This window comes from Coenobita brevimanus, chromosome 75 (genome assembly GCF_032717465.1).
Source record: "Coenobita brevimanus isolate Jiangsu-jjx chromosome 75, ASM3271746v2, whole genome shotgun sequence".
Lineage (NCBI taxonomy): Eukaryota > Metazoa > Arthropoda > Malacostraca > Decapoda > Coenobitidae > Coenobita > Coenobita brevimanus.
In genome coordinates this window covers 11,169,664-11,196,747 of record NC_137028.1, presented here as the reverse complement: position 1 = coordinate 11,196,747, position 27,084 = coordinate 11,169,664, and the positions used below count along the sequence as shown (strand labels likewise).

Here is a 27,084-nt window from a genome sequence, read left to right as displayed (position 1 = left end):
TCTTAAATGTCAAGACCAACTGCCTAGCCCCGGGCTCCTATGCTCCTCGTCGGGCAGTGTGGGATTGGATGATGGCTGGATGGATATACTGTATGTATATATATATATATATATATATATATATATATATATATATATATATATATATATATATATATATATATATATATATATATATATATATATATATATATATACAGTAACCCCTCTTTATCCAATACCTCGTCATACGATATTTCGCTTATACGATGTCGACATTTTTGTACCCTACGCTTGCTATACGATGGAAACAATTCGCTACAACGATGGATCGTCCACGGCTCGGTGAACAGCAAATGCAATGCAAACGTTCCCACACAGTCGGCACTGGACAACACACACTCGTCCACCGGTCCAGCCTCATCAGCTAGCCAGTTCTTATAGTGATGAGTGAGGGCTGTGAGGCCCTTACTGTCCCTTAGCCTTGAGTCGGGACAATTCGCCGTCAAGTCAGTTCGCCATCAGGACGATTCCCTGTCAATTATTTACGTATCAGTTTATTTAGCAAGTACAGTAATCCCGCATATTTCGCGGTAGTTACGTTCTTGTAACCCCCGCGAAAAGTCAATTCCGCGAATACTCTATTAACAATTGAATCTTACACTTGTGTCCACCATGCTGCCCATCACACAGTCCATGTCCATACTGATTGCGAGACAATTCGCCGTCAGACAATTCCCCGTCAAAACATGGACGATTCCCCTTGAGAACAATTTGCACCCTGGACGATTCCCCGCCATTCTATAAATATACTAATCAATACTTTTATCAATATACTGTACTTATTAATTAATCAATACTTTAATAACTATATTTCAGGGGGATCCAGCAAAGTCTATGTTCAGTAGCGTAGGTTCTGGATATTATTTATTAGTAGTTACTCCTTTAGTCAATAATTAACTTGTTTCCTCCTCGCTGTAGTTGCCTTTGAATTATATTCTAGCGTCACCCATAGCTATCTTCATTAATGAAGGCGAATTGTTTTGTGTTTGTTGTGACTGCGAATTGTCCCGAAACCTCCATACTCATCCCGAAATACCTTCTTACAAGATTGAAAGCACATACTCCATTATGAAGGAAAAACGTAAACACCGTACTGTAATACACAATTATCTACACATTTATTCACAAAACAGTACAAAATAAAAAGATGCATTAACTGGTGATAGCAAACACTCCCACGGTCGTTTCTTAGCTTGTCCAGTAACACAATTTTCTCTGCTAAGGTCATAACTTTTCTTGATCGTTTTGTCACTTTGGAGTTCTTACTAATTGTATTATTAGCCTTTGGTGAGGCTGGCTTATGTCCTGGGGCCATGTGGAAAGCAAGTGGGAGGCAAGAGGCTCGTATCATACTGCGGTTACAAGTACAACAGACACGTGAGGCAGTCAGGCGTGGACTGAGGACTGCGGGGCAGAGAGCAGTGTTGCCATATCCAAACAACGAAATTATGCTAGGGCAATGAAAAAATTATGCTAGATTGAGCAAATTTGTTCCAAGTAAAAAATGAATTATGCTAACTTGAAGCTAAATGATAAAATTCTATACATATTCGTGCAACATATCAATTATGTATTGTTTACTATGAAAATATTAAAATGAACCTACATACAGTAAGAGGATAAATATCGGTTTTCTGCCCATACTGCTTTTTCCCACGAAACTTACGTTTTTCTGATGGATTTTGATGTGATTCATTCGATTTTGAGCATCATTTCCGTCAGAAATAACCAGATTTTGAGATATGACCCCCCCCCATCCCCCTGCAATAATGGGGGATCTTTGGGGAATCGGAGGTTATAGGGAGGGGGGGAAACACAGAAAATGGTCATTTCCGACTGAAATGAAGCTGAAAATCGAATGAATCATACCAAAATCCATCGGAAAAACCTAGGTTTCATGGGTAAAGTACAAAGCTCAAACTTATCCTAACCTAACCTAACCGAACCAAACCGAACCTAACCTAAAACCTAACCTAACCTAATCCAACCTAACCTAACCTAATCCAACCCAACCAAGCCCAAACTGAAAGTAACCAACTATTCAAACATCTTCTTACCTTATTCGTCTCTCCCTCTCTCTCTCTCTCTGTCTGTCTTTCTCTCTCTCTGATTTGTAGCTTTTATAAAATTATTCCAAAAATATTCCATTCCATTCTCTATTATGCTAGAATGATTCTAAAACTTTAATATGCTAAAAAATATTCCAGACTCGAAAATTTGATCAAAATTATGCTAAAAGAATAAAATTATGCTAGATATGGTAACACTGGCAGAGGGGCCGCGGGAAAGGGACAGACTACAGAGGGTGGCGTGAGTTTACCGCGCTACAATTGGAAGCTGCGGGAATTTCAAATTTTTTGTTTTCTGTATATTCAAGGATATTTTAGTTGAACTTATTAATGCTAAGAAAATCCGCGAGAGGGCAAAACCGTAGACAAAAACTCCGCAAAAAATGCGGGAGTACTGTACACTAGTTTTTGAATTATATGAGTTATAAAAGTAATGGTGGTTTATTGTTTTTATAATAAATGTAAAATATGGCATCAAATAATGGGTATTAACTGAAAAAATATAAATATTTTGAAACGCGAATCAGGCGATTTACCATCTTTCCTTCATCGTTTAACATAAGGCTACATATGAGACATTGACATTTATATAAATGCCTAATGACCTTAAGTGAATGACCGACATACTTTGGAATTATACGAATAATCTTTATACCGTATTACATCTACATCAAGGTTTCGGGACAATTCGCCGTCAGGACTTTTCGCCATCAGGACGATTCCCCATTGTTTATTTATGTATCAGTTTATTTAGCAAGTACACTGGTTTTTGAATACTTGTACCTCTTCAAAGTTGTTTTAAAATATACCCAAGATGTATACCAATGGAAGTTAATGAAGACAGCAATGGGTGACGCTAGAATATAATTCAAAGGCAACTACAGCGAGGTAGAAGTTATTTATTGTCTAGAAGTGCAGCTTATAAATGATATCCAAAGCCTATGCTATTAAATGAACATGGACTTTGATAGATCCCCCTGAAAGTTAGTTATTAAAGTATCAATTAATCAATAATAAGTATATTTATAGAATGACAGGGAATTGTCCTGACGGGGAATCGTCCATGTTTTGACGGCGAATTGTCTCGGAACCACATCAACAACCCTACTTGCTTCAGTAAAGGTAAGAACTACTGTATACTGTAGTTTTCATGTTTTTTCCTCTTTATTCATTATTAATGTGCTACTTTAAATGTTTAAACATAAGGATACTTCATGTATGTGAGTGCTGAGGTGTGGGTATATGAGAGTTTAGGCAGGTCTGGGAACGTATCCCCATTAATTCCATGTTATAATGGGCTCGCTATACGATGGGGTGTTCAGGAACGGAACCCCATCATATAACGAGGAGTTACTGTATATATACTTGTATATATACACACACACACACACACACGGAGAAACAGCTGAAGAGAGCAGACGTCCCAGCCATCGCTGCTAACCTTAAGTAGTTTCAGGAATTTTGTCTGTCCTGTCTCCTAAGGTCTTGTTTTAAATTTAAAATAATGAAAGTTAATAGACTACCAAAAATGTAAAGATTTATTGGCTAGACTATACATGAATGTTTGTAGTTTTTTTTCGGTAACAGCTGTTTTGGTATTTAACCAACATCAAACAAGGCCGAAAATGTAAACAGTGAGGGACTAGAACTTCAAGGGTTTGATACAAATACCAATGTCATGGACCTAGTTAAAACATTAATTATGAGGATTAGTGAAGCGGGAAAATGTTGAATTGAGGAGGAAACTAGAAGTGAGTACTAATAAAACGGAGAAGGTGAGTAATGTATTAGAAGAACATAAGGCAAAGTGGGCACACGTAGAAGAAGAACAGAAAGAATTGGTCAGCTTAAGAGAGATCATCCAGGAAGAAAGGGAAATGAACAAGAAAAAAATGGAAGAAAATGTAGTGAAAATACTGAAGAAAAAAGAGAAAATAGTGAGAGAAACTGTAGAAAGGAGCAGATGTGCGGTAGTATTTGGAAACAGGGAAGAGGAAGAAAAGGTTAGGTTCGTAAGACTCGAGAGAGACACAAACCTGGTGAGAGGAATATTAGGCAAGATTGACCCCGAAGGAGACAAGTGGGTAAAAGAAATTGAGGAAGTAAGGAGAATAGGGCCTTATAAGAAAGGGGAAACAAGACCAACGAGAGTCAAGTTTACATCAGAAATTGTAATAAATGAGATACTTAAAGTGACCTGGAAATTAAGCAAAGAGGCGGGGATGGAAAATATTATAATAAGAAAAGATCTGAATGAAGAAGAAAGAGAAGTTTTAAAATCATTAAAGGAAGAAGTAAAGGAAAAAAATGATAAGAGGACAGAGGAAGAATGTAATACTTTTTTTTTGGAGAGTATTGGATATGAAAGTAAGGAAGTGGTATTTAAGGAAATAGAAGTGAAGGAAACTAAGGGGGATGGTTGTGAAAGATCAGAAGTTGAGGAAGTGGTACGGACAGAGAGTAGGAGAGAAGAGGGTATTAAAAACGTCAAAAATAATTTGAAGGTGATATATACTAATGTTGATGGTTTCATATCGACAAGGATTGAAATTAACGATTTCTTGAGAGAACATGAACCTGATGTCATGTGCTTTGTAGAGACCAAATTAAGAGAAGATATTGATGTTCATTTGGGAGATGGTAAATACAAACTGTGGAGAAAAGACAGAAAAGAAAAAAAGGGAGGAGGAGTGATGATAGCAGTGAAGAAAAACATAAGTGTAGATACTGTGGAAATGGGAGAAGGCAGGGCTGAAGTGATATATATGAAATTAGAAACTGGAGAGAATGTTAAGAGAGATATGGCGGTAGTGTATGTTCCCCCAAAGACGAGAGCATGGAAGGATGACGAATACCATGAGATGTTGTCAGATATGGCTAGCTATTTGCAAAAAATAATAGAGAAAAGCAATAATATAATTTTGGTGGGTGACTTTAACTATAAAGAGGTGAACTGGGAGGAATGGTACTCCGGAGGCGGTGAGGATTCGTGGGGCACTATGTTATTAGATATAATAATGAATAATGTGATGACGCAGTGGGTCAAAGAGGAGACACGGTTTCAAGGTGAGGACACACCAGCAAGGTTAGATTTACTGTTCACCAAAGAACCCGATGTAATAGAATCATTGACATATCTCTGTCCTTTAGGAAAAAGTGATCACGTGGTCATTGAGTTCCAGATGTTAATAGGGAACGTCGAGCCAAGAGACGAGCTTCATAGACAGGGAGGATACAACTTTGGGAAAGCAAATTTTACAGGATTGTGAAACTTTTTTGAAAATGCGGATTGGAGAAAATTCAGAGAAACAAGAGAGATGCAGAGGAAGTGGGATATCTTTCTAGACCTCTATAATTTGGGAGTGGAAAAATTTGTACCAAGAGTAAGAGGGAAAGAAAACAGGAAAAAGGAGTGGTTTAATAGAAGGTGTATGATAGCCAAAAAAGAGAGAGATAAGGCGTGGAACAATTGGAGAAAGAGGTAACAACAGAACAAAGGAAGAATATAAAAGAACAAGAAATGAATACACAAGAATACGTAGAGAAGAAGAAAGGAATTTTGAAAAAGGTATAATAGACAAATGCAAGGATGAACCCAAACTGTTTTATAGATTTGTTAATGGCAAACTGAAACAAAAGAAAGGAATCACCAAACTGAAAGTAGAAGGAGAGGTCTTTAAGGATGCGGCAATGCAAGCAGAAATAATGAACAAACATTTCCAGTCAGTTTTCACTAAAGAAAAGGAGCTTGTGGAAGGGGAGGGAGTGATTAGAAATGTTCCGGTGATAAAAGATGTAAGAGTGGAGGTACAGGAAGTGTATAAATTACTGGAAACTCAAGATGTAAGGAAAGCCCCAGGACCTGATGGAATTTCTAATTGGGTACCGAAGGAATGCAGAGAACAACTGGCGGATAAAATTCACAGTTTAATCGTATGCTCACTGGAAGAGGGGAAAATGCCACAAGAATGGCAGAGGGCAAATGTGGTACCAATTTACAAGGGAGGAAACAGGGAAGAACCCCTGAATTATAGACCAGTGTCTCTATCCAGCATGGTCGCAAAATTGTGTGAGAGAATCCTGAAAGACAGGTGGATAAAATATCTAGAAGAGATGAATATTTTGGCTGAATGTCAGTTTGGATTCAGAAGTGGAAGGTCATGTGTTTCTAACTTGTTGAGCTTTTACTCAAGAGCGATTGATGTGGTACAGGAGAGAGATGGTTGGGTGGATTGTGTGTACTTGGACTTAGAGAAGGCCTTTGACAGGGTACCTCATAAGAGACTAATGTGGAAACTAGAATATATAGGAGGACTAAAGGGGAAACTTCTGGAATGGATGAGAGACTTTTTGAGAGACAGACAAATGAGGACAGTAATAAAGGATAAGATGTCTGGATGGAGGGAAGTAACAAGTGGAGTCCCTCAAGGCTCAAGGATAAGATGTCTGGATGGAGGGAAGTAACAAGTGGAGTCCCTCAAGGCTCAGTGTTGGCGCCAGTAATGTTCCTGATTTACGTAAATGATATGGTAGATGGAGTGAACAGTTATGCAAGTCTGTTTGCCGATGATGTAAAGATCTTGAGGAAGGTAGAGGTTGAGGAGGATTGTAAAATACTGCAGGAGGATTTGGATAGGATACAGAATTGGAGCCGGACGTGGGAAATAAAATTTAATGTAAAGAAATGTAAAATATTGGAAATGAGTAAAAGTACCAGGAGGCCATCACTGAATTATTTGTTGGGTAATGAATTTATCACAAAAAGTAGAGAAGAGAAAGATTTGGGAGTGCTGGTCCAAGATAGTTTGTCACCAGAAAAGCACATTAACAAGATAGTTGGAGAGACTTATAAACTCTTGACTAACATAAGAGTAGCATTTCATTATATGGATGAGGAGATGATGAAAAAATTGATAGTGGCCATGATCCGCCCCAGGTTAGAATATGCAGTGGTAGTGTGGTGCCCACACAAAAAGAAAGATATAAACAAGATTGAGAGAATACAAAGAACAGCAACCAAGATGGTCCCCAGTCTGACAGACCTGTCATACAGAGAGAGGCTGGAAAAACTGGATTTGCCTTCCTTAGAGGAAAGGAGAAAGAGGGGAGACATGATTGCAGTGTTCAGGACCATGGTGGGAGTAGATAAAATTGACAAAGAAGATCTGTTTGTATGAGATAAGAGAGCAACAAGAGGACACGGAATGAAATTGAAAAAGTCAAGCTGCTTAAAGGATATCAAGAAATATAGCTTTCCCTACAGAAGTATAGACTTATGGAATAGCCTGGACAAAGAGATTGTCCAGTCTAAAAACTTAAACAAGTTTAAAGCTAAATTCGACTTATTGAGAAACAGCGACGGAAACCCACGAGCATAGTACATTCCGTGTATATCACAATTAGGTATATTAGGTAAATACTTAAATATTTGGAACGACTTAGACAAAGAGGTGGTGAATGAGAAAAACATTCATGTGTGTAAAGGTAGACTTGATAAATGTGGATATGGAGACAGGACAACACGAGCATTGCTCAATTCCTGTATACTACAAATAGGTAAATACACACACACACATACACACATATATGCCCACCGCAAATTGACTTAGGACCTACACACAGAATTGCTATGGTAGAGTTGTCTTCTTTGCTTTGTGTTTCCACCTCTTCCAAAGTGAATTTTTTGAGCAAGAATTAACTGGCAACTCCTCTGGTGTTGGCGGGAGGTGGTGAAACACCCAGGACGTCAGTGCTTGCCCAGAAGCGAGAGTGGGAGTTTATGTTCCCGTCGCTTCAAGCTTGCACCTCCCTCTTTTTTTTAAAGCATTACTGGTTAGTACTTGGATGGGTGACCGCCTGGAAACACCAGATGCTGTTGGCATCCCTACGTGTCAAGTGGGGTTGTTGGAGGATTAGTGCCCCTCCCTGTAAAACAATTAACTCTAAGCCATTGGCCACCCCGTTTGGGATACATGGCGTCTGGCAATGGATGATGATGAATGATTACTGTTTGCCCTGTTATTTTCCTGGAGTCGAGTTGTCCTGCCTAGAAAGTACTGCTCAAGGGATGAGATGGGTCCGTATCATTGCATGGAAGCAGGATGATGTCCTTATCAACACGATTTGTGAACGTACTGGACACGCAAAGTCGACCATCATGAAGATTCTTGCTGCAGCGCGCTGATGTCATACCAGAGCACAAGCATGGTGGTGGAAAGAAGAGGACAACTTCCAGAGGTACAGATACGCTTCTGAAGAGGGAAGTAATCAAGAATCCTCGACTGACAGCAGCAGAATGAAGAGGATGCATCCCCAGCTGTTACAAGATGTCTCAATTTGAACTATCCAACACCGCTTGCAGAATGAGCTGAGTTTGCCAAGCCGCACCGCAGCCAAGAAACCGCGTCTCACTGACCGCATGAAGAAGCAGCATATTCAGTTTGCCAAGAAGTATACACACTGGACATCGGATAAGTGGAGAAAAGTTATGTTTTCCGTTGAAAGCACATTTCAAGGTGTTCCAGGTGCATTCTGGCATCGTTCGTTGCCCTGCCTCCTGTAGTCGATATGACCCTTCTTACACAGTGCCGACTGTTAAGCACCCACAATCAGTAATGGTATGGGGGTGTTTCTCAGGTGAAATGGGAAGGGGAGGCCTGTACTTTCTTCCCAAGAACTTGATGATGAATGGTGGCTGGTACAGTACATCCAAGTTGTGGAAGATCATTTGTTAAACATTTTTGCGGCTCATGGGTGCGACTTTTTCATGCATGATTCAACTCCATGTCACAAGTCAAGGAAGGTGACAAAATGGCTTCAGGATAACTGGATTGAGGTCCTCGACTGGCCTGGCAACAGTCCGGATCTAAATCCAATAGAAAACTGCTGGGCAAAGATGAAGAAAATCTTGGCAGAGAAGACACCCAATCTGGACAACATCAAGACTGAAATGACAAATGTTTGGTGCAAAGAAGTGTCCTTCGATTACTTTGGAAATCTAAGTGATTCCATGCCAAAACGCATCCAACTAGTCCTGAAAAACAAAGGAAATGATTTCATATTAATGAATGGCATTTCATGAACAAACATTGTGATATACTATGATTTCTGTGTTTTTTAATACCCTGCAGGGGGAGATCCTAAGTTAGTTTATGGTATCTGTGTATATATATACAGTATATACAGTAAAATCTCAAATTTAGATGGGGATATGTACCAAAAAACCACATCGAAAATGAAAACATCGAAATTTAAACTGGGCTTCTTATGGGTCCAGTGCCTCCGAACCTATCTATCTATCTATAGCCCGACGCCCTAATCCCGCAAAGGGTGGCTGCAGACAAAATGCCTCCAAGTCACTCTGTCACCCACCATTTGACTACCCTCCCCCCAACTTACCCCCCCTCCATCATATACCTCTCAACTCCATCCCTCCACCTCATCCTCGGTCTACCCCTCCATCTCCCTCCCTCCACCTCACCTACATACACCCTCTTAGTCAGTCTTTCATTCTCCATTCTCTCCACATGTCCAAACCACCTCAGTGTATTTCTCCTAACCTTCTCAACCACATCCACATCTACCCCACAATGTTCCTTCACTTCTTCATTCGTCAACCTGTCCCTCCACGTCACTCCACATGCTCCTCTCAAGTAACTCATTTCCACTGCTCTCACTCTTGACTTGTTCCCCTCTTGCAAGGTCCATGCCTCGCTTCCATACGTCAGGGTAGGGATCACAATACCATCATGCAGTGACTTCTTAACTTCCATACTCACCTCCCTGTTTCTCATCACTGCTTTCAGTGTACCAACAACCTTCCTTCCCTGCTGTACCCTTTCACGTACTTCATCCCTCAAAGTTCCATCCTTACTCATCACACTACCCAAGTACAGTACTTGAATGCACTCACATTCTCCATATCCTCACCATCCAACCTCACTGCACACTCTGTGACTTCATTCCTCTCAAACACCATAACTTTACTTTTGTTTACATTAACTTTCAGCTTCCTCCTCCTACACACTGTCCCAAATTCATTCACCAAACCTTGCAACTCCCATTCATCTTCACTCAACAATACTGTATCATCAGCAAACAGCAACACAGGAAGCTTCCAAATCTCACCCCCCTTCATATATATATATATATATATATATATATATATATATATATATATATATATATATACAGTATATATATATATATATATATATATATATATATATATATATATATATTGTAGGAAGTGAGGAGTGTGTGCAGCAGCACAAACTATTGATTTGCGATATGGTGCTTAAAGAACAAGTGATGAAAAAGAGGACTTATGTACCTAGGAGGAAAATATGGAAGCTGAAAAACCAAGTAGTAAGGGATGCCTTCTATAGCGAGTTGAGGAGAGTGGTGGCTGAACAGGGAGCTGTAGACAGAGGCGTTAATGAACAGTACAGAGCCCTCAAGAACAATTTCTTGAGAGTTACTGATGTAACATGCGGCTGGACAAGAGGACCACCAAGACATAAAGTAACTTGGTGGGGGGATGAGGGTGTAGAAGCTGCAGTTAAGGAGAAAAGAAGGCTTTTCCGGGAATGGAAGAAGGGTGGTAGCAAAGAGGAATATTTGGCTGCCAAGCGTAGGGCTAGAAGAGAGGTATACAGGGCAAAGTCTGAGTCACAGAGACAATTACTTGATAACCTAAATCATGGGGAAAGGAAAAATATATTTAGGGTGGCAGGTCAGGTGAAGAGGGATAATCGGGATATCGTAGGTGAGCAATGTGTGAAGAATGATGAAGGAAGGGTAGTAGTGAACAGTGAGGATATTAAAGATGCATGGAGAGAGCATTATAACCGGTTGTTGAATGAGGAGTTTGACTGGGACAGGGAAGGTTTGGAGCCAGCAGATCCAGTGTCTGGCCCCTGGTCTTTGATTGATACTGCTACTGTGAGTGAGGCAATAGGCAGGATGAGGGTGGGGAAGGCAGCAGGTGTGTCTGGGTTGACTGCCGAAATGTTGAAGGCCTCAGGCGATATAGGGGTGAGTTTAATCACTGACCTGATAAATAGGATTATTTATGAGTGTGTTGTCCCAGATGATTGGCTGAAGAGTGTAATTGTAAATGTGTATAAAGGGAAAGGTGATGCCCTGGAAAGAGGAAATTATAGAGGTATAAAGCTTTTAGATCAGATAATGAAGGTAATGGAGAGAGTTTTAGAAGGTATGATAAGAGTGAGAGTGAATATTGATGAGATGCAGTTTGGGTTTATGCCAGGTAGGGGGACCACTGATGCCATATTCATTGTTCGACAGCTTCAGGAAAAATATATTGGTAGGAGAAGGGATCTTTATTTTGTTTTTGTTGATTTGGAAAAGGCCTTTGACAGAGTCCCTAGAGAGGTGGTGAAGTGGGCAATGAGAAAGCTTGGCTTGGAGGAGTGGCTGGTTAGAGTGGTTATGGCCATGTATGTGGGTGCTTACACCCAGGTGAGAGTGAATGGAGATTTGAGTGATGAGTTTTCCTTGAATGTTGGTGTGCATCAGGGGTCAGTCTTGAGTCCCATGTTGTTTATCATGGTACTTGAAGCCCTTTCACGTGATTTTAGAAACGGACTCCCGTGGGAGTTGTTGTATGCTGATGATTTGGTGTTGATTGCAGAGAATGAAAGGGAGGCGGAGGAAAGGTTTAGGAAATGGAGAGATGGTATGGGGCAAAAGGGTTTAAGGGTAAATGCAAAAACAAAAGTGATGATATCTAGGGTTGGTGGCGGTGCTGTCAAAGACGAGGGAGAGTGGCCATGTGCAGTTTGCCACAAGGGCGTGGGAAGTAATTCCATCTTGTGTGGTATGTGTGATAAATGGGTGCATAAGAAATGTAGTGGTATCAGAGGTAGACTGCGAGATAATGCTGATTTTATGTGTGCGGCGTGCCAGGGTGAGCAGGTGGAGATTGTCAGACGTGAAAGGATTGAACTTGCTGGAGAATCTCTTGAGTGTGTGGAAGAGTTTTGTTATTTGGGAGACATGTTGTGTGCTGGAGGTGGGGCTGGAGTTAGCTCTGTGGCTAGGGTGAGAAGTGGCTGGAAGAAGTTCAGGGAGCTTTTGCCTCTCCTGACATTGAGAGGGCTCTCCCTACGTGCTAAGGGGTCTTTGTATGCAGCATGTGTTAGGAGTGTAATGCTGTATGGCAGTGAGACCTGGGCAGTGAAGGAGGAAGATATTCGCCGGCTCAGACGTACAGAAATGACAATGATTAGGTGGATGTGCAGTGCGTCCCTGCGTCCAAGGCCTGGAGGGGCTGGGTTTACAATGGAAGAGTTGAGAGGTAGGATGGGACTGGAGTGTATTGGTGTTGTGATGAGGAGAGGTAGATTGAGGTGGTTTGGACATGTGGAGAGGATGGGGTATGATAATTGGGTGAGGAAGGTGAGAAGTGTTAATATTGGGGGTGGGGTTATGAGGGGTAGACCGAGAAAGACATGGGACGAGGTCATTAAGTGTGACCTTAGGGTTAAGGGACTGAACAGGGAGGCTGCAATGGATCGTGCAGCGTGGAGAGCCGCCATTAGGTGACCAAGGCCGACACATGCAAGCATGTTGGAGCCTTTAAAAACGAAAATGAACCCAAAAGTTCCAGTAATTTGAACAGAGGGAGCCAAGCGTTTGTAGTTTTGGCTTTTGCCACTAGGAGGAATCAGCAGCACCCCTTGTGTGTCAGTGTGACCCCCGCTGTGTCTGTGAGCAGACACTTTATTGAGCTATGCCTACTGTTGTAATGTGTTGTGTAGGTGGTTTGGCGGTTTTGCTATGGCGGACCAATGGCACAGGGATGTTAAGTTGATGTTGATCATTTTCCTTAATATCCAAGGGATTGTTCTCAAGGAATTCATCCCACCCGGTCAGTCTGTCTGCGGAAAGTTTTACTGTGAAGTTTTGCAGCGTCTGAGAGAGAACATCTGCTGCAAACTGTATACGATATACATATTCTGCTTCATTATTACCATTCCTTACCTCAAGCATACAGCACACAGGCTTGGTGACTTCATGAGCAACTTACTGCCTGTTTTAGCATTATCACTGCCATCACTACATCACACATTATCAACAGTACTGAATTTAAGAGCTAATTTCTGCTCTGTGGCAGATACTGAACTTATCAATTTGAGGGAGTAATTATCTTAACGTAACCGTTCCTGATATTTATAGATAAGCCTTGTTACTGATCTTTATTGAGACTAATAAAAGGCAATAATAATATCACCTGGTCATTGCTGTAGCCGCCATCTTCCACCAGCTTCTTGGTCTCCAAAGTGAAAGCTGATGCAGCTTCTGCATCAGCAGAGGCAGCCTCGCCAAGAAAGCGGGCGTGCTTCACCTCACAGTGCCTTTTAAAGTAAGCTAACCATCCGCTTGAAGCCATGAAGCGTGGTGGTGATGCGATGCTCTTCTTGTGGCACACTGCAGCATAGATCTTGAGTGCCTGTTCCTGAAGCAAACGACCAGACACACTTGCACCACAAACCGTTTTCCTTGTCATCCAGCGCAACAGATAACCCTCCATAGTAGCCATAATCCTGCAGAACTCGGTGGTTTTCAGCACTTATGTTTTTCTGGCCAAGTCCGAAAAACTTCTTCCCAACGTCAACCTGCTTCTTCACATCAGTTCTTTTCTGCTTGAGGGTATGAATTGTGCTCTCAGGTGCTCCCGTAACGTGACGGATTTCAACAGCAGTCAAACCCTCGTCCAGGTACTCCAGGATTTTCACCTTGTCAGCAAGTGTATACTTGGTTTTTTTCTGCCCCTTCCTGTATTCCCTTTTCTTCTTTGGCTGTGAAGATTTAGAGGTGCCAGGCTGTTCTCGTCCATTACCATTGCTACCCAAAGAACCACTCTTGCTTGCCATCTTGAGACATGTAAGTTGTAACGAAAATACAACTAAAATACAACGAAATTGCAGCAAAATGCACACCCACATGTGGAAGGTACAGGCTGAAACTGTGGCGCTTGGCTGTAGAGGGGAGGACAGTTGCAAGATGGCCGCAGACAACAGAACATCACCTTGCACATGGTTTGCTCTGGTTGGAGTCGGGCCCTGATTGCATCGAAATAAGCGACTTTGCATCGGAAAATGATGTTGGCAGACCACTCCAAATTTGCATCGAAATTTGATTAATCGATTTCTAAACTGTCGAAATTTGAGATTTCACTATATATATATATATATATATATATATATACCACCCATCCCTGAGTGGTTTTGCTCACATAATGCCACTCAGGGATGAGTGAGGCTGCTCACTCTCATCTTAAATGTCAGGACCATTTTGCCTAGCCCCGGGCTCCTGTGCTCCTCGTGGGGCAATGTGGGATTGGATGATGCATGAATGGATGGATAATTTATTGACAAGATATAGAGCTGATGACACACCAGCAAGACCAGTTTTAATTCTAGCCAAAGAACCTAATGCAATTGAGTTGCTGAAATATCAGTGTCCTGTTGGAAAAAATGATCACGGAGTCATAAAGTTCCAAATGATAGAAGGAAATGGGGAGACAAGATGAGCTATGCAGGCATGGAAGATACAACTTTGGAAAAGCAAACTTTACAGAACAGAAAATTTTTTGAAGAAGCAGATTGGCAAATATTCTTGGAAACAAGAGAAATACAGAAGAAGTGGGATATTTTTCTAGACTTCTGTAATATGAGTGTGGAAAAGTATGTGCCAAAAGTTAGTGAGAAAGAGAACCGGAGAAATGACTGGTTCAACAAAAGATGTATGACTGGAAAAAAAGAAAGAGATAAGGCATGGAACAAATGGAGAAAGAGAGGGAATGATAGAACAAAGGAAGAATATAAAAGAACTAGAATATTCAAGAATACCTAGAGAAGAAGAACAAACTTTGAAAAAGGTATAACTGACAAATGTAAGGAAGAACCTAAATTGTTGTACAGGTTTGTCAATGGCAGATTCAAACAAAAGGAAGGAATCAGTTATCTGAAAGTATAAGGAAATGTCTATGAAGATGCAATTGTGCAAGCTGAAATAATGAACCAGTGCTTCTAGTCAGTCTTTACTAGAGAAAGTGATTTTGTGGAGGAGGAGAGAGTGAATAGAAATGTAGTGTTAAAAGATGTAAAAGTTGAAGTGCAAGAAGTATACAAATTACTGGAAGCTTATGATGTGAGGAAGGCCCCAGGACCAGATAGGATCTCTAATTAGATACTAAAGGAATGCAGAGAACAGCTGGCGGATAAGACTCATGGTTTAATTGTGTATTCTTTGGAAGAAGGGAAAGTGCTTTGGGAATGGAGGAGGGCAAATGTGGTACCAATTTATTAGGGAGGGAACAAGGAATAACCCCTGAATTATAGACCAGTGTTCCTGACCAGCATGGTCACAAAATTTTGCATAAGAATCCAGAAAGACAGATGGATAAAGTATCTGGAGGAGATGGGCATTTTGGCAGAAAGTCAATTTGGATTCAGAAGTGGAAGGTCGATTGTTTCCAAATTATTGAGCTTCTACTCAAGGGCAATAAACGTGCAACAGGAGGGATATAGTTGGGTGGATTGTGTGTATTTAGATTTGGAGAAAGCCTTTGACAGGGTACCCCACAAGTGACTAATGTGGAAATTGGAAGACATGGGAGGACAGATGGAGAATCTCTTATATTGGATGAGAGACTTCTTGAGAGGTCAACAAATGAGGACAGTAATAAAAGACAGGATGTCTGGATGGAGGGTAGTAACAAGCAGAGTCCCACAGGACTCAGTGTTAGTTCCCATAATGTTCCTGATTTATGTAAAGAATAATGTAGATGGAGTGAACAGTTAGACAAATCTGTTTGCTGATGGTGCAAAGATGATGAGAGTAGAAGTTGAGGAAGACCGTAATATGCTTCAGTAGGATGTGGATAGGATTCATGATTTGAGCTGGATGTGGGAAATGAAATTCAACTAAAAAAAATGTAAAATATTGGAAATGGATAAAAGTAACAAGAGACCATTGTTATGTTTGTGCTTATACCCATGATCTGGGGCAGTGATTGACAGAAACACAGAGGCAATTCTTTCTTTACTGAGGAGGAGCATCGTGCCGTATTTTTGCTTGGCGCCTTAAATGCTCAGCTTTTGCATTACACACATCTGCTGCAACCTGCCACTCTGGTGCAAATGAGCAGTGATGTACAGGGATAGATGAATGCAGAGGATGCCCATAGAGAATCTGAGAAGGTGATTTGCCATCCACATGTGGGGCATTACAAAGTTCCAAAAGGCCCCTTCCAAATGTGTCTGCATCCAATTCACCATTGCTTGTTGTATTCAGAATCAACCTTTTCACAGACTGCCTCTGCATGCCCATTGGCTCTCGAATTGTGTGGAGACGTGATCCTATGTTCCACCCCCCGTTGAGCCAGGAAACGTCTGAACGTTGACAAAGCGAACTGTGGACCACCATCCGTGCGCAACACCAGAGGCACCCCTGTTGCTGAAAAGGCATTCCTGAATACACTGATTAAATGGGCAACAGAGGCAGGCCTAGCACAAGAGTACTTATATGGCCATCCAGACAAACGGTCCACATAAACAGGTAATGTATGGCCAGAAACGTGAAAACAGTCTGCTGATACAGATTTAAACACTCTACAAGGGGGGCTGTCATCCTGCCACAAAGGTTCATTAGGCTGGCTTGGAGAAGTGAACGACAACTAGCACAAGATGCAACAATGTTACTTATATCATTGTCTATCCCTGGCCAATAAACAGTTTGGCGAGCACGTTGCATTGTCCGCACCACTCCCTGGTGACCATCATGAAGTCTCTCCAAAGTTTCATGTTCAAGGTTGTGAGGAATCAGAAGCTGAGGAACATACAAAATGAACCCATTGTCCACTGCCAGCATGCTACGGATGCCCCAATGTGGTCGTAGCATGAGGTCTAACTCATGTCGATGATCAGGGAAACCCGTCAGGATTATGTCCTTCAAGGCACCATATTCAGAGTCAACTGAAGCTACAACACGAACCTTCTCCAGTGTTTGATCTTGCAGGGGTACCAATTGGCAACCTTCCTCTCTCATTGCATGAAGAATGGACATAACTGCTACATAAAAGGGATCCTCTTCCACCTCAGGAAGTTTGTCCTCCTTCACTGGATCCTGCACTGGAGCCCGTGATAGTGCATGTGGTATACAGTGTGAAGTCTCTTTCTTCCACTGGTCTGTGAAACTGTAAGCACTCAGCTTCTCACACATGCGTTGTAGTCTTGGGTTGTCTATTTCACTCAATGTAGGGGTTTTTTAAGAATACACCCCCAGAGTCCCTGCTTGTCATACGAGATGACTAAAAGGGTTGGCGGAGGGTTAGTGGCCCTCCCTGGAAAACAGCTAACTAAAAAGACGAACAAGAAGCCTCGGACAAGGACTGACCAAAAGATGATGACCAAGGACCGAACAATGGACACGGTACAGATTGCAACATGGAATGTAAGGGGTTCGAATGATGAGGTGAAAGAGAGAGAGATTGTCCAGGTGCTTGAGGGGTGCGAAAGTGGATGTATGTGGAGTAACTGAAACTAAATGGAGAGGAGAGAGTGTGAGAGAATGGGAGTATGGATGGGGTATATGTGCAGGAGTAGGTGAGAATGAGAGGGCAAAAGAAGGAGTGTGTATTGTTGCGAGTAAAAGATGGAAGAAAAACATAAGAGCGTATGGATTAGTTGGGTTAAGGATTGTGTGGGTAAGATTGAAAGTTGGAATACAAATGTGGACGAATGTGTGCGTGTATTTGCCAATGCAAGATCGTGCGAGCAGAGTGAGAGAAGAGTTCTGGACAAATGTGGAAGTGTTCATGGAAAAGTTTAGAAGGAATCAGAGTGTTTTTGATTGGTAATATGAATGGTAAAGTAGAGAATGTGAAGGTGGATGAAATAATTGGTGAGTGGGGTGTGCCTGCTGAGATAGATGAGAATGGCAGTGCGTTAGTGGACATTTGTGCCGGGAGGGGGTTGGTGATAGCTAATACCCTCTTCAGGCACAAAATGATCCACAGGTATACATGGTGAGTGATGTGAAGGGTGGGTGGTGAACTGAATGAAAGGAAGGCAATGATTGGTTATGTGTGTGTGGATGAAAGGATGCGAAGATATGTAATGGATGCAAGAGCTTATAGAGGTTGGGGGAGTGGACTTTCTGACCACTACTTGATGGTGGCCAGAATCAAGATCCAAGTAAGATGGAGAAATAGAAGAAGGGAAGGACGGGGAGAAGGAGTAGTTGCAAGGAGAGTAGAAAGGTTACAAGAGGATGAGAAAAAGGCAGAATATAAGAGAGAAGTGGAGGGACGATTATGAATATGAATTGGAGCAGATGGGGGACGTGGAAGGTGTGTGCAGGATATTCACGGAGGAAATATGTGCAACATGTGATGTGGTGTGTGGGGTGAAGAGAAGACAGAGGGGTGTGCAAGGAACAGCGTGGTGGAATGAAGAGGTGAGACAGGCTGTGGCACAAAAGAAGAAAGCATACAATGAATGGATGAGAAATAGGGGCGTGGAAGAAGTTGAGAGGTGGAAGAGAGAGTTATATATAGAAAGGAAGAGAGAGGTGAAAAGATTAGTAAGAGAGAATAAGAAGAGAGTGGATGAGGAATTTGGAAGGAATTTGAGTGTAAAGTGGAGGGACTGTAAGAAAATGTTCTGGAGAAAGGTGAAGAGAGTAAGGCAGGGTGGCGATGAAGTTAGCAGTGGAGTGAAAGATAAAAATGGTAGATTACTAGTGGAGAAGGGAGAAAAAGTGAGCAGATGGAGTGAACACTTTAAGGAATTGTTGAACATAGAGGTTGGAAGTAATGCGAGTATAAGTGGCTGGAGAATGGCAGAGAGAAGGAGGGAGGTGAGAAGACAGGAAGAAATCAGTAGAATAGAAGTTGTGGAAGCAATGAAGAAAGTCAAATTGGGGAAAGCCCCAGGAATTGATGGAGTGTGTGGTGAGATGCTGAAGCATGAGGGAGAGATAGTAGTAGAATGGATGTGGAAGATGTGCAGATTGGCCTGGGAGGAAGGTAGAGTCCTGTAGGATTGGAAGTCAGGTATAATTATTCCCTTGTACAAAGGAAAAGGGGAAAAGAAGTGTGTGGTACTCACAGGGGCATTTGTCTTCTTAGTATAATAGGAAAAGTGTATGGTAGGATACTTATTGACAGAGTTAGGGAAAGAACAGAGGAATTAGTTGGATAAGAACAGGGAGGCTTTAGGAAGGGAAGAGGTTGTGTAGATCAGATATTCATTCTTAGATCTTTAGTGGAAAAGTTTCTAGAGAAGGGAAAGAAGTTGTATGCAGCTTTCATGGATTTAGAGAAAGCATATGACAGGGTGGATAGACAAGAATTGTGGAAAGTATTAAGAATATATGGAGTAGATGGGAAGTTGTTGAATGCTGTGAAGAGTATGTGTGATGATTCTAAGGCTGCAGTGTGTGTGGATGGTGAACTGAGTGAATTTTTCTCTTTGAAGGTTGGGTTGAAACAGGGATGTGTCATGTCTCCATGGTTGTTCAATCTGTACATGGATGGGGTAATAAAAGAGGTACAAGGTATGGCAGTGGATGTTGGAGTGGCCCTGGTGAGAGAGGATAGTGTTTGGAAGCTCCCTGTACTGTTGTTTGCAGATGATTCTGCATTGTTGAGTGAAGACGAAGGGGAGCTGCAAGGCTTGGTGGATGAGTCTGGGAGAGTGCGTAAGAAACGGAATCTAAAGGTGACTGTAGAGAAGAGTAAAGTGATGGTTTTTGAGAGAGGTGAAGCCAATGAATGTACAGTGAGGTTGGATGGTGAGGAAATGGAAAATGTGAGTACGTTTAAGTACTTGGGTAGTGTGATGAGTAAGAATGGAAGTTTGGAGGGTGAAGTGCTTGAAAGGGTACAACAAGGAAGAAAGGTTGCTGGTTCCTTGAAAGCAGCGATAAGAAACAGGGAAGTGAGCATGGAAGTGAAAAAGTAACTGCATGACAGTATTGTGATACCAACTCAAACGTATGGAAGTGAAGCTTGGACGTTGTTGGAAGGATACAAGTCAAGAGTGAGAGCAGTGGAAACAAATTATTTGAGACTGTGTGGAGTCACATTGAGAGACGGTCTGACAAATGAGGATATAAAGGAGCATTGTGGTGTTGATGTGGATGTAATAGGAAGTGTTAGGAGGAGCACACTGAGGTGGTTTGGCCATGTGGAGAGGATGGAGGGTGAGAGACTGACAAGGAGAGTGTATGTGAGTGGGGGGGGGGGGAGGCCGAGGATGAAATGGAGGGATGGGGTGGAGAGGTATATGAGAAGGGGGGTGTGAGTCGGGAGCAGGGCAGTGAAATGGCGGGGGACATCACAACGTTGAGGCAATTTGTTTGTGGCCACCCCATACGGGATTGAGGCATCTGGCAATAGATAGATAGATAGATAGTCTGCTGTTAAGGATTGGGACTAGAGGACAATGGTCTGTGATCAGGTCAAAGTGTGGCAGTCCCTTAAGGTAAGTTCCACATTTCCACATTGTGCCTGCCAACTCAAGTTCCACCATGGCATATCTCATGTCTGTATCTGCAAGCAATCTTGATCCACATTGAGAGTTTCCACTCCTCACCATGGTGCTACCGCAAGACAAACCTGAGGCCATGCAATCTTGATGCATCAGTTTCCAACACTGTGGGAAGTGAAGAATCAGTGTGCGCCAAAACTGGTGGTGATACCAGGACTTCTTTAACCTTCTTGAATGCTGTCTCATGTTGCTCAGTCCAACACCAGATGTTGTGTGGTTTAAGTAGGTCCCGTAATGGCTGTGCGGAGGTACCGATGTCAGCACAGAAACTTCCAAGTTGATTCACGAGTCGCATGAACAATCTCACGTCCGTAATATTCTGAGGTCGTGGAAATTCTGCAATTGCCTTCACCTGCCTCTCATCCACAGTATAGGCCTCACTTGAGATGACGTAGCCACAATATTGCACGCTGTCAGCTGCAAAGTGAAATTTATTAGGGTTTAAAGTGATACCATGCTTCTCACATCGTTCCAGGATTGCTATGACATGTTTCAGGTGCTCAGAGTATGAACTGTCATAGGCCAGGATGTCATCCACAGTTTTCACTGTTTGGGGTACACTACCCAAGGCCTGGCCCCCTCTCCTGTTATATTCATCTCCTGATGAAAATAATCCCATGACAGCATGCTTGAATATAAATCTTCCCCAAGGAGTTATGAAACAAATTAGATCTTTGTCCGCTTCAGCTATCTTAATTTGGAAATATCCCATTTTGGCATCCAGAGTGGTGAACCATTTAGATCCTTTAGTCACTGAAGCAACAGCATCATGAGGTTATCTTACAGGGTGAATGGGTCTTAGCTCATACATGTTAAGTCTTGTGAGGTCTACACACAGCCTTACCCCAGTTGGCTTCTTTGCAGCAGGTACAATAGGATGGCACCACTCTGTAGGATAATCGACCTTGGCAATGATGTCCTTCTCTAACAGTTAATTGAGTTGTGTGTTAATCTTCTCCCTCCAGCTGTAAGGTATGGTCCTGGGTGCAGTTACAGCATAAGGTTGAGCATCTTCCTTCAGCTGGATACGCATTGGTCTTCCACTCATCTCCCTAAGGTTATTTGTGGTACCAAACACTCTCAGAAATGCTTGTAAGAGCGTTTCAGCATGTTCCTTTCGTTCTTCCTCTGTAGGCTGTCGTGAATTTGGCCATCTTGGTAAAATGACTGATGGGATGCCAGGGTTCTCATCAGTGTTCCCGTTCTGCCCAGAGATAATCTTGCCACGCACAGATGTCTTCTCTCCATTCCTAGTCGATTTAATCAATTTGATTTGTGCTGGAAAGTTCTCTGGCAGAATCCCCAAGGCAACACAGTCGAACCAACGCAACAAAGCACCTTTCACTTCTTTCACAACTGCAACTGTAGCCTGTACATGCTTGTTTCCCAGGTTCAGTTTTGTTGTGAAGGTTCCAAGACATGTAAGCGGTTGTTGTCCTGCAGCATTAAGCATTGATAAATAACCTCGTTGCAACATACAGTAATCCCTTCACTATCCGATGTAATAGAGCCAAAGGCATGTCCCGAAAGTGGTCCCATCCGGATAGTGGGCCCCTGCCTCCTGGACTTGTACTTATGGACCCTAATCTAGCCTAACTCAGAAAATCATCTGCATAACTCCCTACTGGACATGCATAGCACCTATTTAAGACCCTATTCACACCAATAAGGGACATAAAAGAGTGAAATAAATGCAAAGGAACCAGAGAATGTGGTTTTAGAGGTGAGTATATACAATATTAAACATACTGGGTACTTACAACAAGTCCCTGGCTCCTGGACTGGTACTTATGGACTCTAACCTAGCCTGATGCAGAAAAACACCTCCCTGCAGGACATGCATAGCACCTAAGACCCTATTCACACCAGTAAGGGACATAAAAGAGTGAAATGATGTTTTAAAGGTAAGTATGGAAAATACAATACAATATGAAACATTCTGGGTACTTACAACAAGTCCCTGGCCATCTTGATGAATAACCTGCCTCCTCTCAGACTCTGACAGTACCTGAAGCACCTGCAGTACATGAAATCTTTCACTGAACTTCGTCATTTGCACTCAGAATTCTGCACACTCTAGTCTTACTTGCGCTCGATTGTACATTAATGAAATCAGTGTTGCACTCTGCACTAAAGTCTTTGCACTCAGAATCCATTTTCTTAACACTGCACACTCTAGTCTTATTTGCGTTCCATTGTACGTTAATGAAATCAGTGTTGCACTCTGCACTTAAGTCATTGCACTCAGAATTCTAATTTCTTAACACTGTGCACTGTTCTTTTCACTGCACAACACTGTGAATTCCCTTGTGGTCTAGTGGCGAGTTCTTGCTGTTTATTCACTGTCAGAGTCTGAGAGTAGCAGAAGGAGGTGGCCTAGGGGTGCGGCGCTGGGCCGTGGTGATGGACTACCCACTGCAGACGACTCTGAATTCATGCGTAAACTCACGTCCAGTGGTGACTCCACCGTGCCTGATGTGCTGGGTTGTGGCTTGGAGGATGAGGGCCTGTCTTGGGGAGGCAATGGTCTGGAGCCAGGGCTGGGCACAGTGGGGGTCACGGGTCTGAAAAAGCTGTCAGTGGTTGATTGACGCAAGGAACGATGATTTTGGCAATTGATAATGCGCTGCCTGAAAGTGTGCACTTCCTCCACAAGTCCCAAGGGCCCCATCGCCTTGTCGCTGTCCAGTTGTTCCAGGTAGTCGAGAACAAACTCTACGTGTTCCCGGAGTGCGCTCAGCTTGGGGATGGCTGGAGTAGTGGCACGCTGAGAAGAGTCCGCATCATCGTTGCTGTCCTTGTCGGAATCTTCAAGCTGGGTACTTATGCCTGCAACTGGAGATGCAATCTCGATATCAGACATGATCTGATACCCAGGATCACCCTCGTTGTCATCCAACCACTCACGCACTTCGTCCACATCAACATCATTGCCATGCGCATAGAGACGTGCATGGAAGTCATCCACGTCGAAACCTAGAAAATTGTGCACCACATCTGTTCCGAGAAGCAGACAAGACCAACCATTTTCTAGAGTCTTGACAGGGACTTCCTTCCATGCACTGGCCCAGTTGTAGATTGCAGACTTGATGTTGTAGCGGAGAAGGTTTTCCAAAGTCCGCTGGCCTCGAGTGTCCCATCCCTCCCTGCGCTCATCCTCGTCCTGGAGAACAACCATCACCTCGTCCAGGAACTTCCTTTGGTAAAGCCTTTTTGCTGCCATGATCACTCCTTGGTCCATTGGTTGGATGAGAGCAGTCGTATTAGGTGGCAAAAACATGCACCTAACGTGGCCATTCTCAGCCATCAACTCCTTGTCAGATGGGTGCACAGGTGCATTGTCCAAGAGAAGGAGGACCTTTACCTGGTTGTGCGGGATTCCCTGTTTCTCTGTCTGGTAATGGATGACCTCCATGACAAAATGGCAGTGGAACCAGTCTTTGAAGATCTTGGCTGTGAACCAAGCCTTCACAGAATGGTACCAGACGACAGGAAGGACATCCATCACCCCATGAAGACACCGAGGCTGCTTTGCACAGCCAACGATAATGGGCTTGAGCCGGTACATGCTGTTAGCATTAGCGCAACACAAAGCAGATATCCGTTGCTTGGAGAGCTTGCGGCCAGGTACACGCTTCTCCGTCTTCTCGGTTAGAGACTTCGTTGGCAAAGAGCGATAGAATAAACCAGTTTTGTCAACGTTATAGAGACCAAGAGTGAGGCCCTCCCTGTCGATCAAGCCCTTCACCTTCTGCCTAAACTCCTCTAGTCCATCCTCATTGGCATCCAAAGCTTGGCCATGGGCCTTACAGTTGGAAAGACCATGCCGTAACTTGAACACAAAGATCCAACCCTCAGATGCCTTGAAGTCTGGGGTGTTGTGAAGCCTTGTGAACTTCTCAGCAGCAGCCTTCAGCTCTGTGCCACTCACCAGCACACCAGCAGCACGTTGATGTCGATACCAAATCAACTTGGAGCGTTCGATTTCTGCACACCGGGGAGTAAACATCATCTTCTTCTCCACGTTGCGTTTGTTCTTCGACGAGAAGTCAGCCGTGTACTGCATGAGTTTGTCACGGGATCTCTTGATATCAAACAATGTACAGTGGGCCAGGTTGAATTCACGGAGGATGCAAGAGGTCCACCTTGTCCAACATCTCCCTCTTCTTCTCCAGAGTTGAAACCATTCTCTTCTTCCTCTCAGGCAGCGGGGCCATCATCACTTACACAAAGAAGAGGCAGGAGAGAAACAGGAAGCCTGCAGGAGGTCAGGCACCACCACAAAAGCGAGCATGTGGGTGGCCATGGTGAGGAGCGTGCACTCACGACGAAAGACAGATGGTAAGTGGGGAGGATGCAGGGGCACTCTAGCAAACGTCAACAGACCTATGCATCAAAACACAGATGGTCTGCGCCACGCGCCGAGTTCAAATTACAGGGGGGATTTTTTTTTTTTTTTTTTTTTTTTTTTTTTTTTTTTAAAGTCCTGGAACCAAAATGTCTGGTAAGTGGGGAGTCCAGATAGTGGGCGTCCAGATAGTATAGGAATTACTGTACTCCAACAGATTCTAAGGGACTTTGATACAGATAACCACATCACAGTTGTTTCAGCACCAGTATCCGGTGTCCATGCCAACATCTTGCTGCCTGCTGGGTGAGTTGTGCTAACCCACACAGTTGGGGTTGGACATGAAGAAATGCCGCCGACATACACATCTGCTATGGTACTGTGAACTGTACCCCTCTGTTTGGATTTCTGTGGCTTATCACGATGTGCCATTCTAGACACTACAGCACGGTGTCCTCTCTTGCCACAGCGTGAACAGTTTTTACCCTGTGCCTTGCAAAACTTCATATCTTTGTGCTGCACCTTCCCACATCTAAAACTGTCCAGTTATGGGAGACTCTAGAGGTAGAGACTTCCGAGGGGGTTGACACTTATCTCGCTGGTAAGTCGATACTTCCACTACTTTAGGTTTGTGAGACTCCCGGATCATGATACTATTATTGTGAGCATTTTCAGACGCCCTACAAATGTCTATTGCTTTCTGTAGTGTTAAATCCTTTTCCTTTAGCATGCGCTTCAGAGCTTCCTCATCCCTGGTGCCCACAACTAATTTATCTCTTAACCAATTATCCATGCACTGCTCACAAAAGTCGCAGAAAGCCGCTATTTCCTTAACGGCACACAGATAATTGTCGAAAGTCTCGCCTGTTTCTTGCACTCTTGAATGGAAATCCCTTCTGTCTACAATTACATTACGTTGACGATGTAGACACGGTTCCATGGCATCGAGTGTGGTCTTCAGATTCGCTTCTTCAGTCACTGGCAGCCCATAACTCAGTGTTCTTATCCAATCATCATCCAGCAGTGAAACCAACACTGTCCTCTGCTCGTCATGAGATAATGAATCAATCCGTGTGAGTTTAATGTAGCCCTCAAATTTATGCCTCCATGAGTTGAATTCCTTTTAAAGATGCACCAGACGCGAGATGTGGTGCAGGAGTTGCACCACGAGGTTACCTGACAGATGTATGTGTGGTGTGGATGGTGTCTTGTGATTGTGGGGTTCCTGCTGCCTCCCTATCCACTTCACCTTCACTCACACCATGCCTTGTACCTGCCATACTCTCCAGATGTCTGGCACTCCTCTCTCCTTTGGGCTACCTCCATCTGTTTCTCCATCAACGACGTTAGTTGTTCCAACTGCTCCTCCATGATGAATTAAAGATCTGGGTATCTATATGTGTTATCCTACTCACTGCACCATGTTATGTTTGTGCTTATACCTAGGATCTGGGGCAGTGGTTGACAGAAACACAGAGGCAATGCTTTCTTTACTGAGGAGGAGTTCCTTACAGTATAGAGGCTACTGTGTAACTGCCATATACAGGAAATCAGTGGTACAGGTCATTTATGTATATACAAAGACATGCAACACAGAATGGAACAGACACTCTCACTTATGCCAACTCTCACCACCAGAGGGCATGCACTCTACCTACATACCACATGCACGCCCATACATACATCACACAACCATTACTTAATTATTTGATGGGTAATAACTAATCACAAAAGCGAGAGAAGAAAAGGACTTGGGAGTGCTGGTCCAGGATAGTGTGTCACCTGAAAAGCACATTAACATGATAATTAGAGAAATGTATAATCTCTTGACTAACATTAGAGTTACATTTCATTACATAGATGAGGAGATGATGAAAAAATTGTTTGTGGCCAACTGGCCATTTTCCACCTCAGGTTGGAATATGCAGCAGTAGTTTGGTCCCCACATAAAAAGAAAGATGTAAATAATATCATGAGAATACAAAAAATAGTAAGCAAAATGACCCATATCCTGGCAGATCTGTCTTACAGGGAAAGGCTG

General features: G+C 42.9%; 1 protein-coding gene and 1 pseudogene across 1 annotated transcript in view; one reads left to right on the top strand and one right to left on the bottom strand.

The window, feature by feature from the left end:
- Ask1 (apoptotic signal-regulating kinase 1) overlaps positions 1–27,084 on the top strand; it is a 450,944-nt gene that overhangs the window by 154,508 nt on the left and 269,352 nt on the right. The gene's annotated exons all lie outside the window — the stretch shown is intronic.
- Positions 21,471–26,414, bottom strand: LOC145408004 (uncharacterized; annotated as a pseudogene).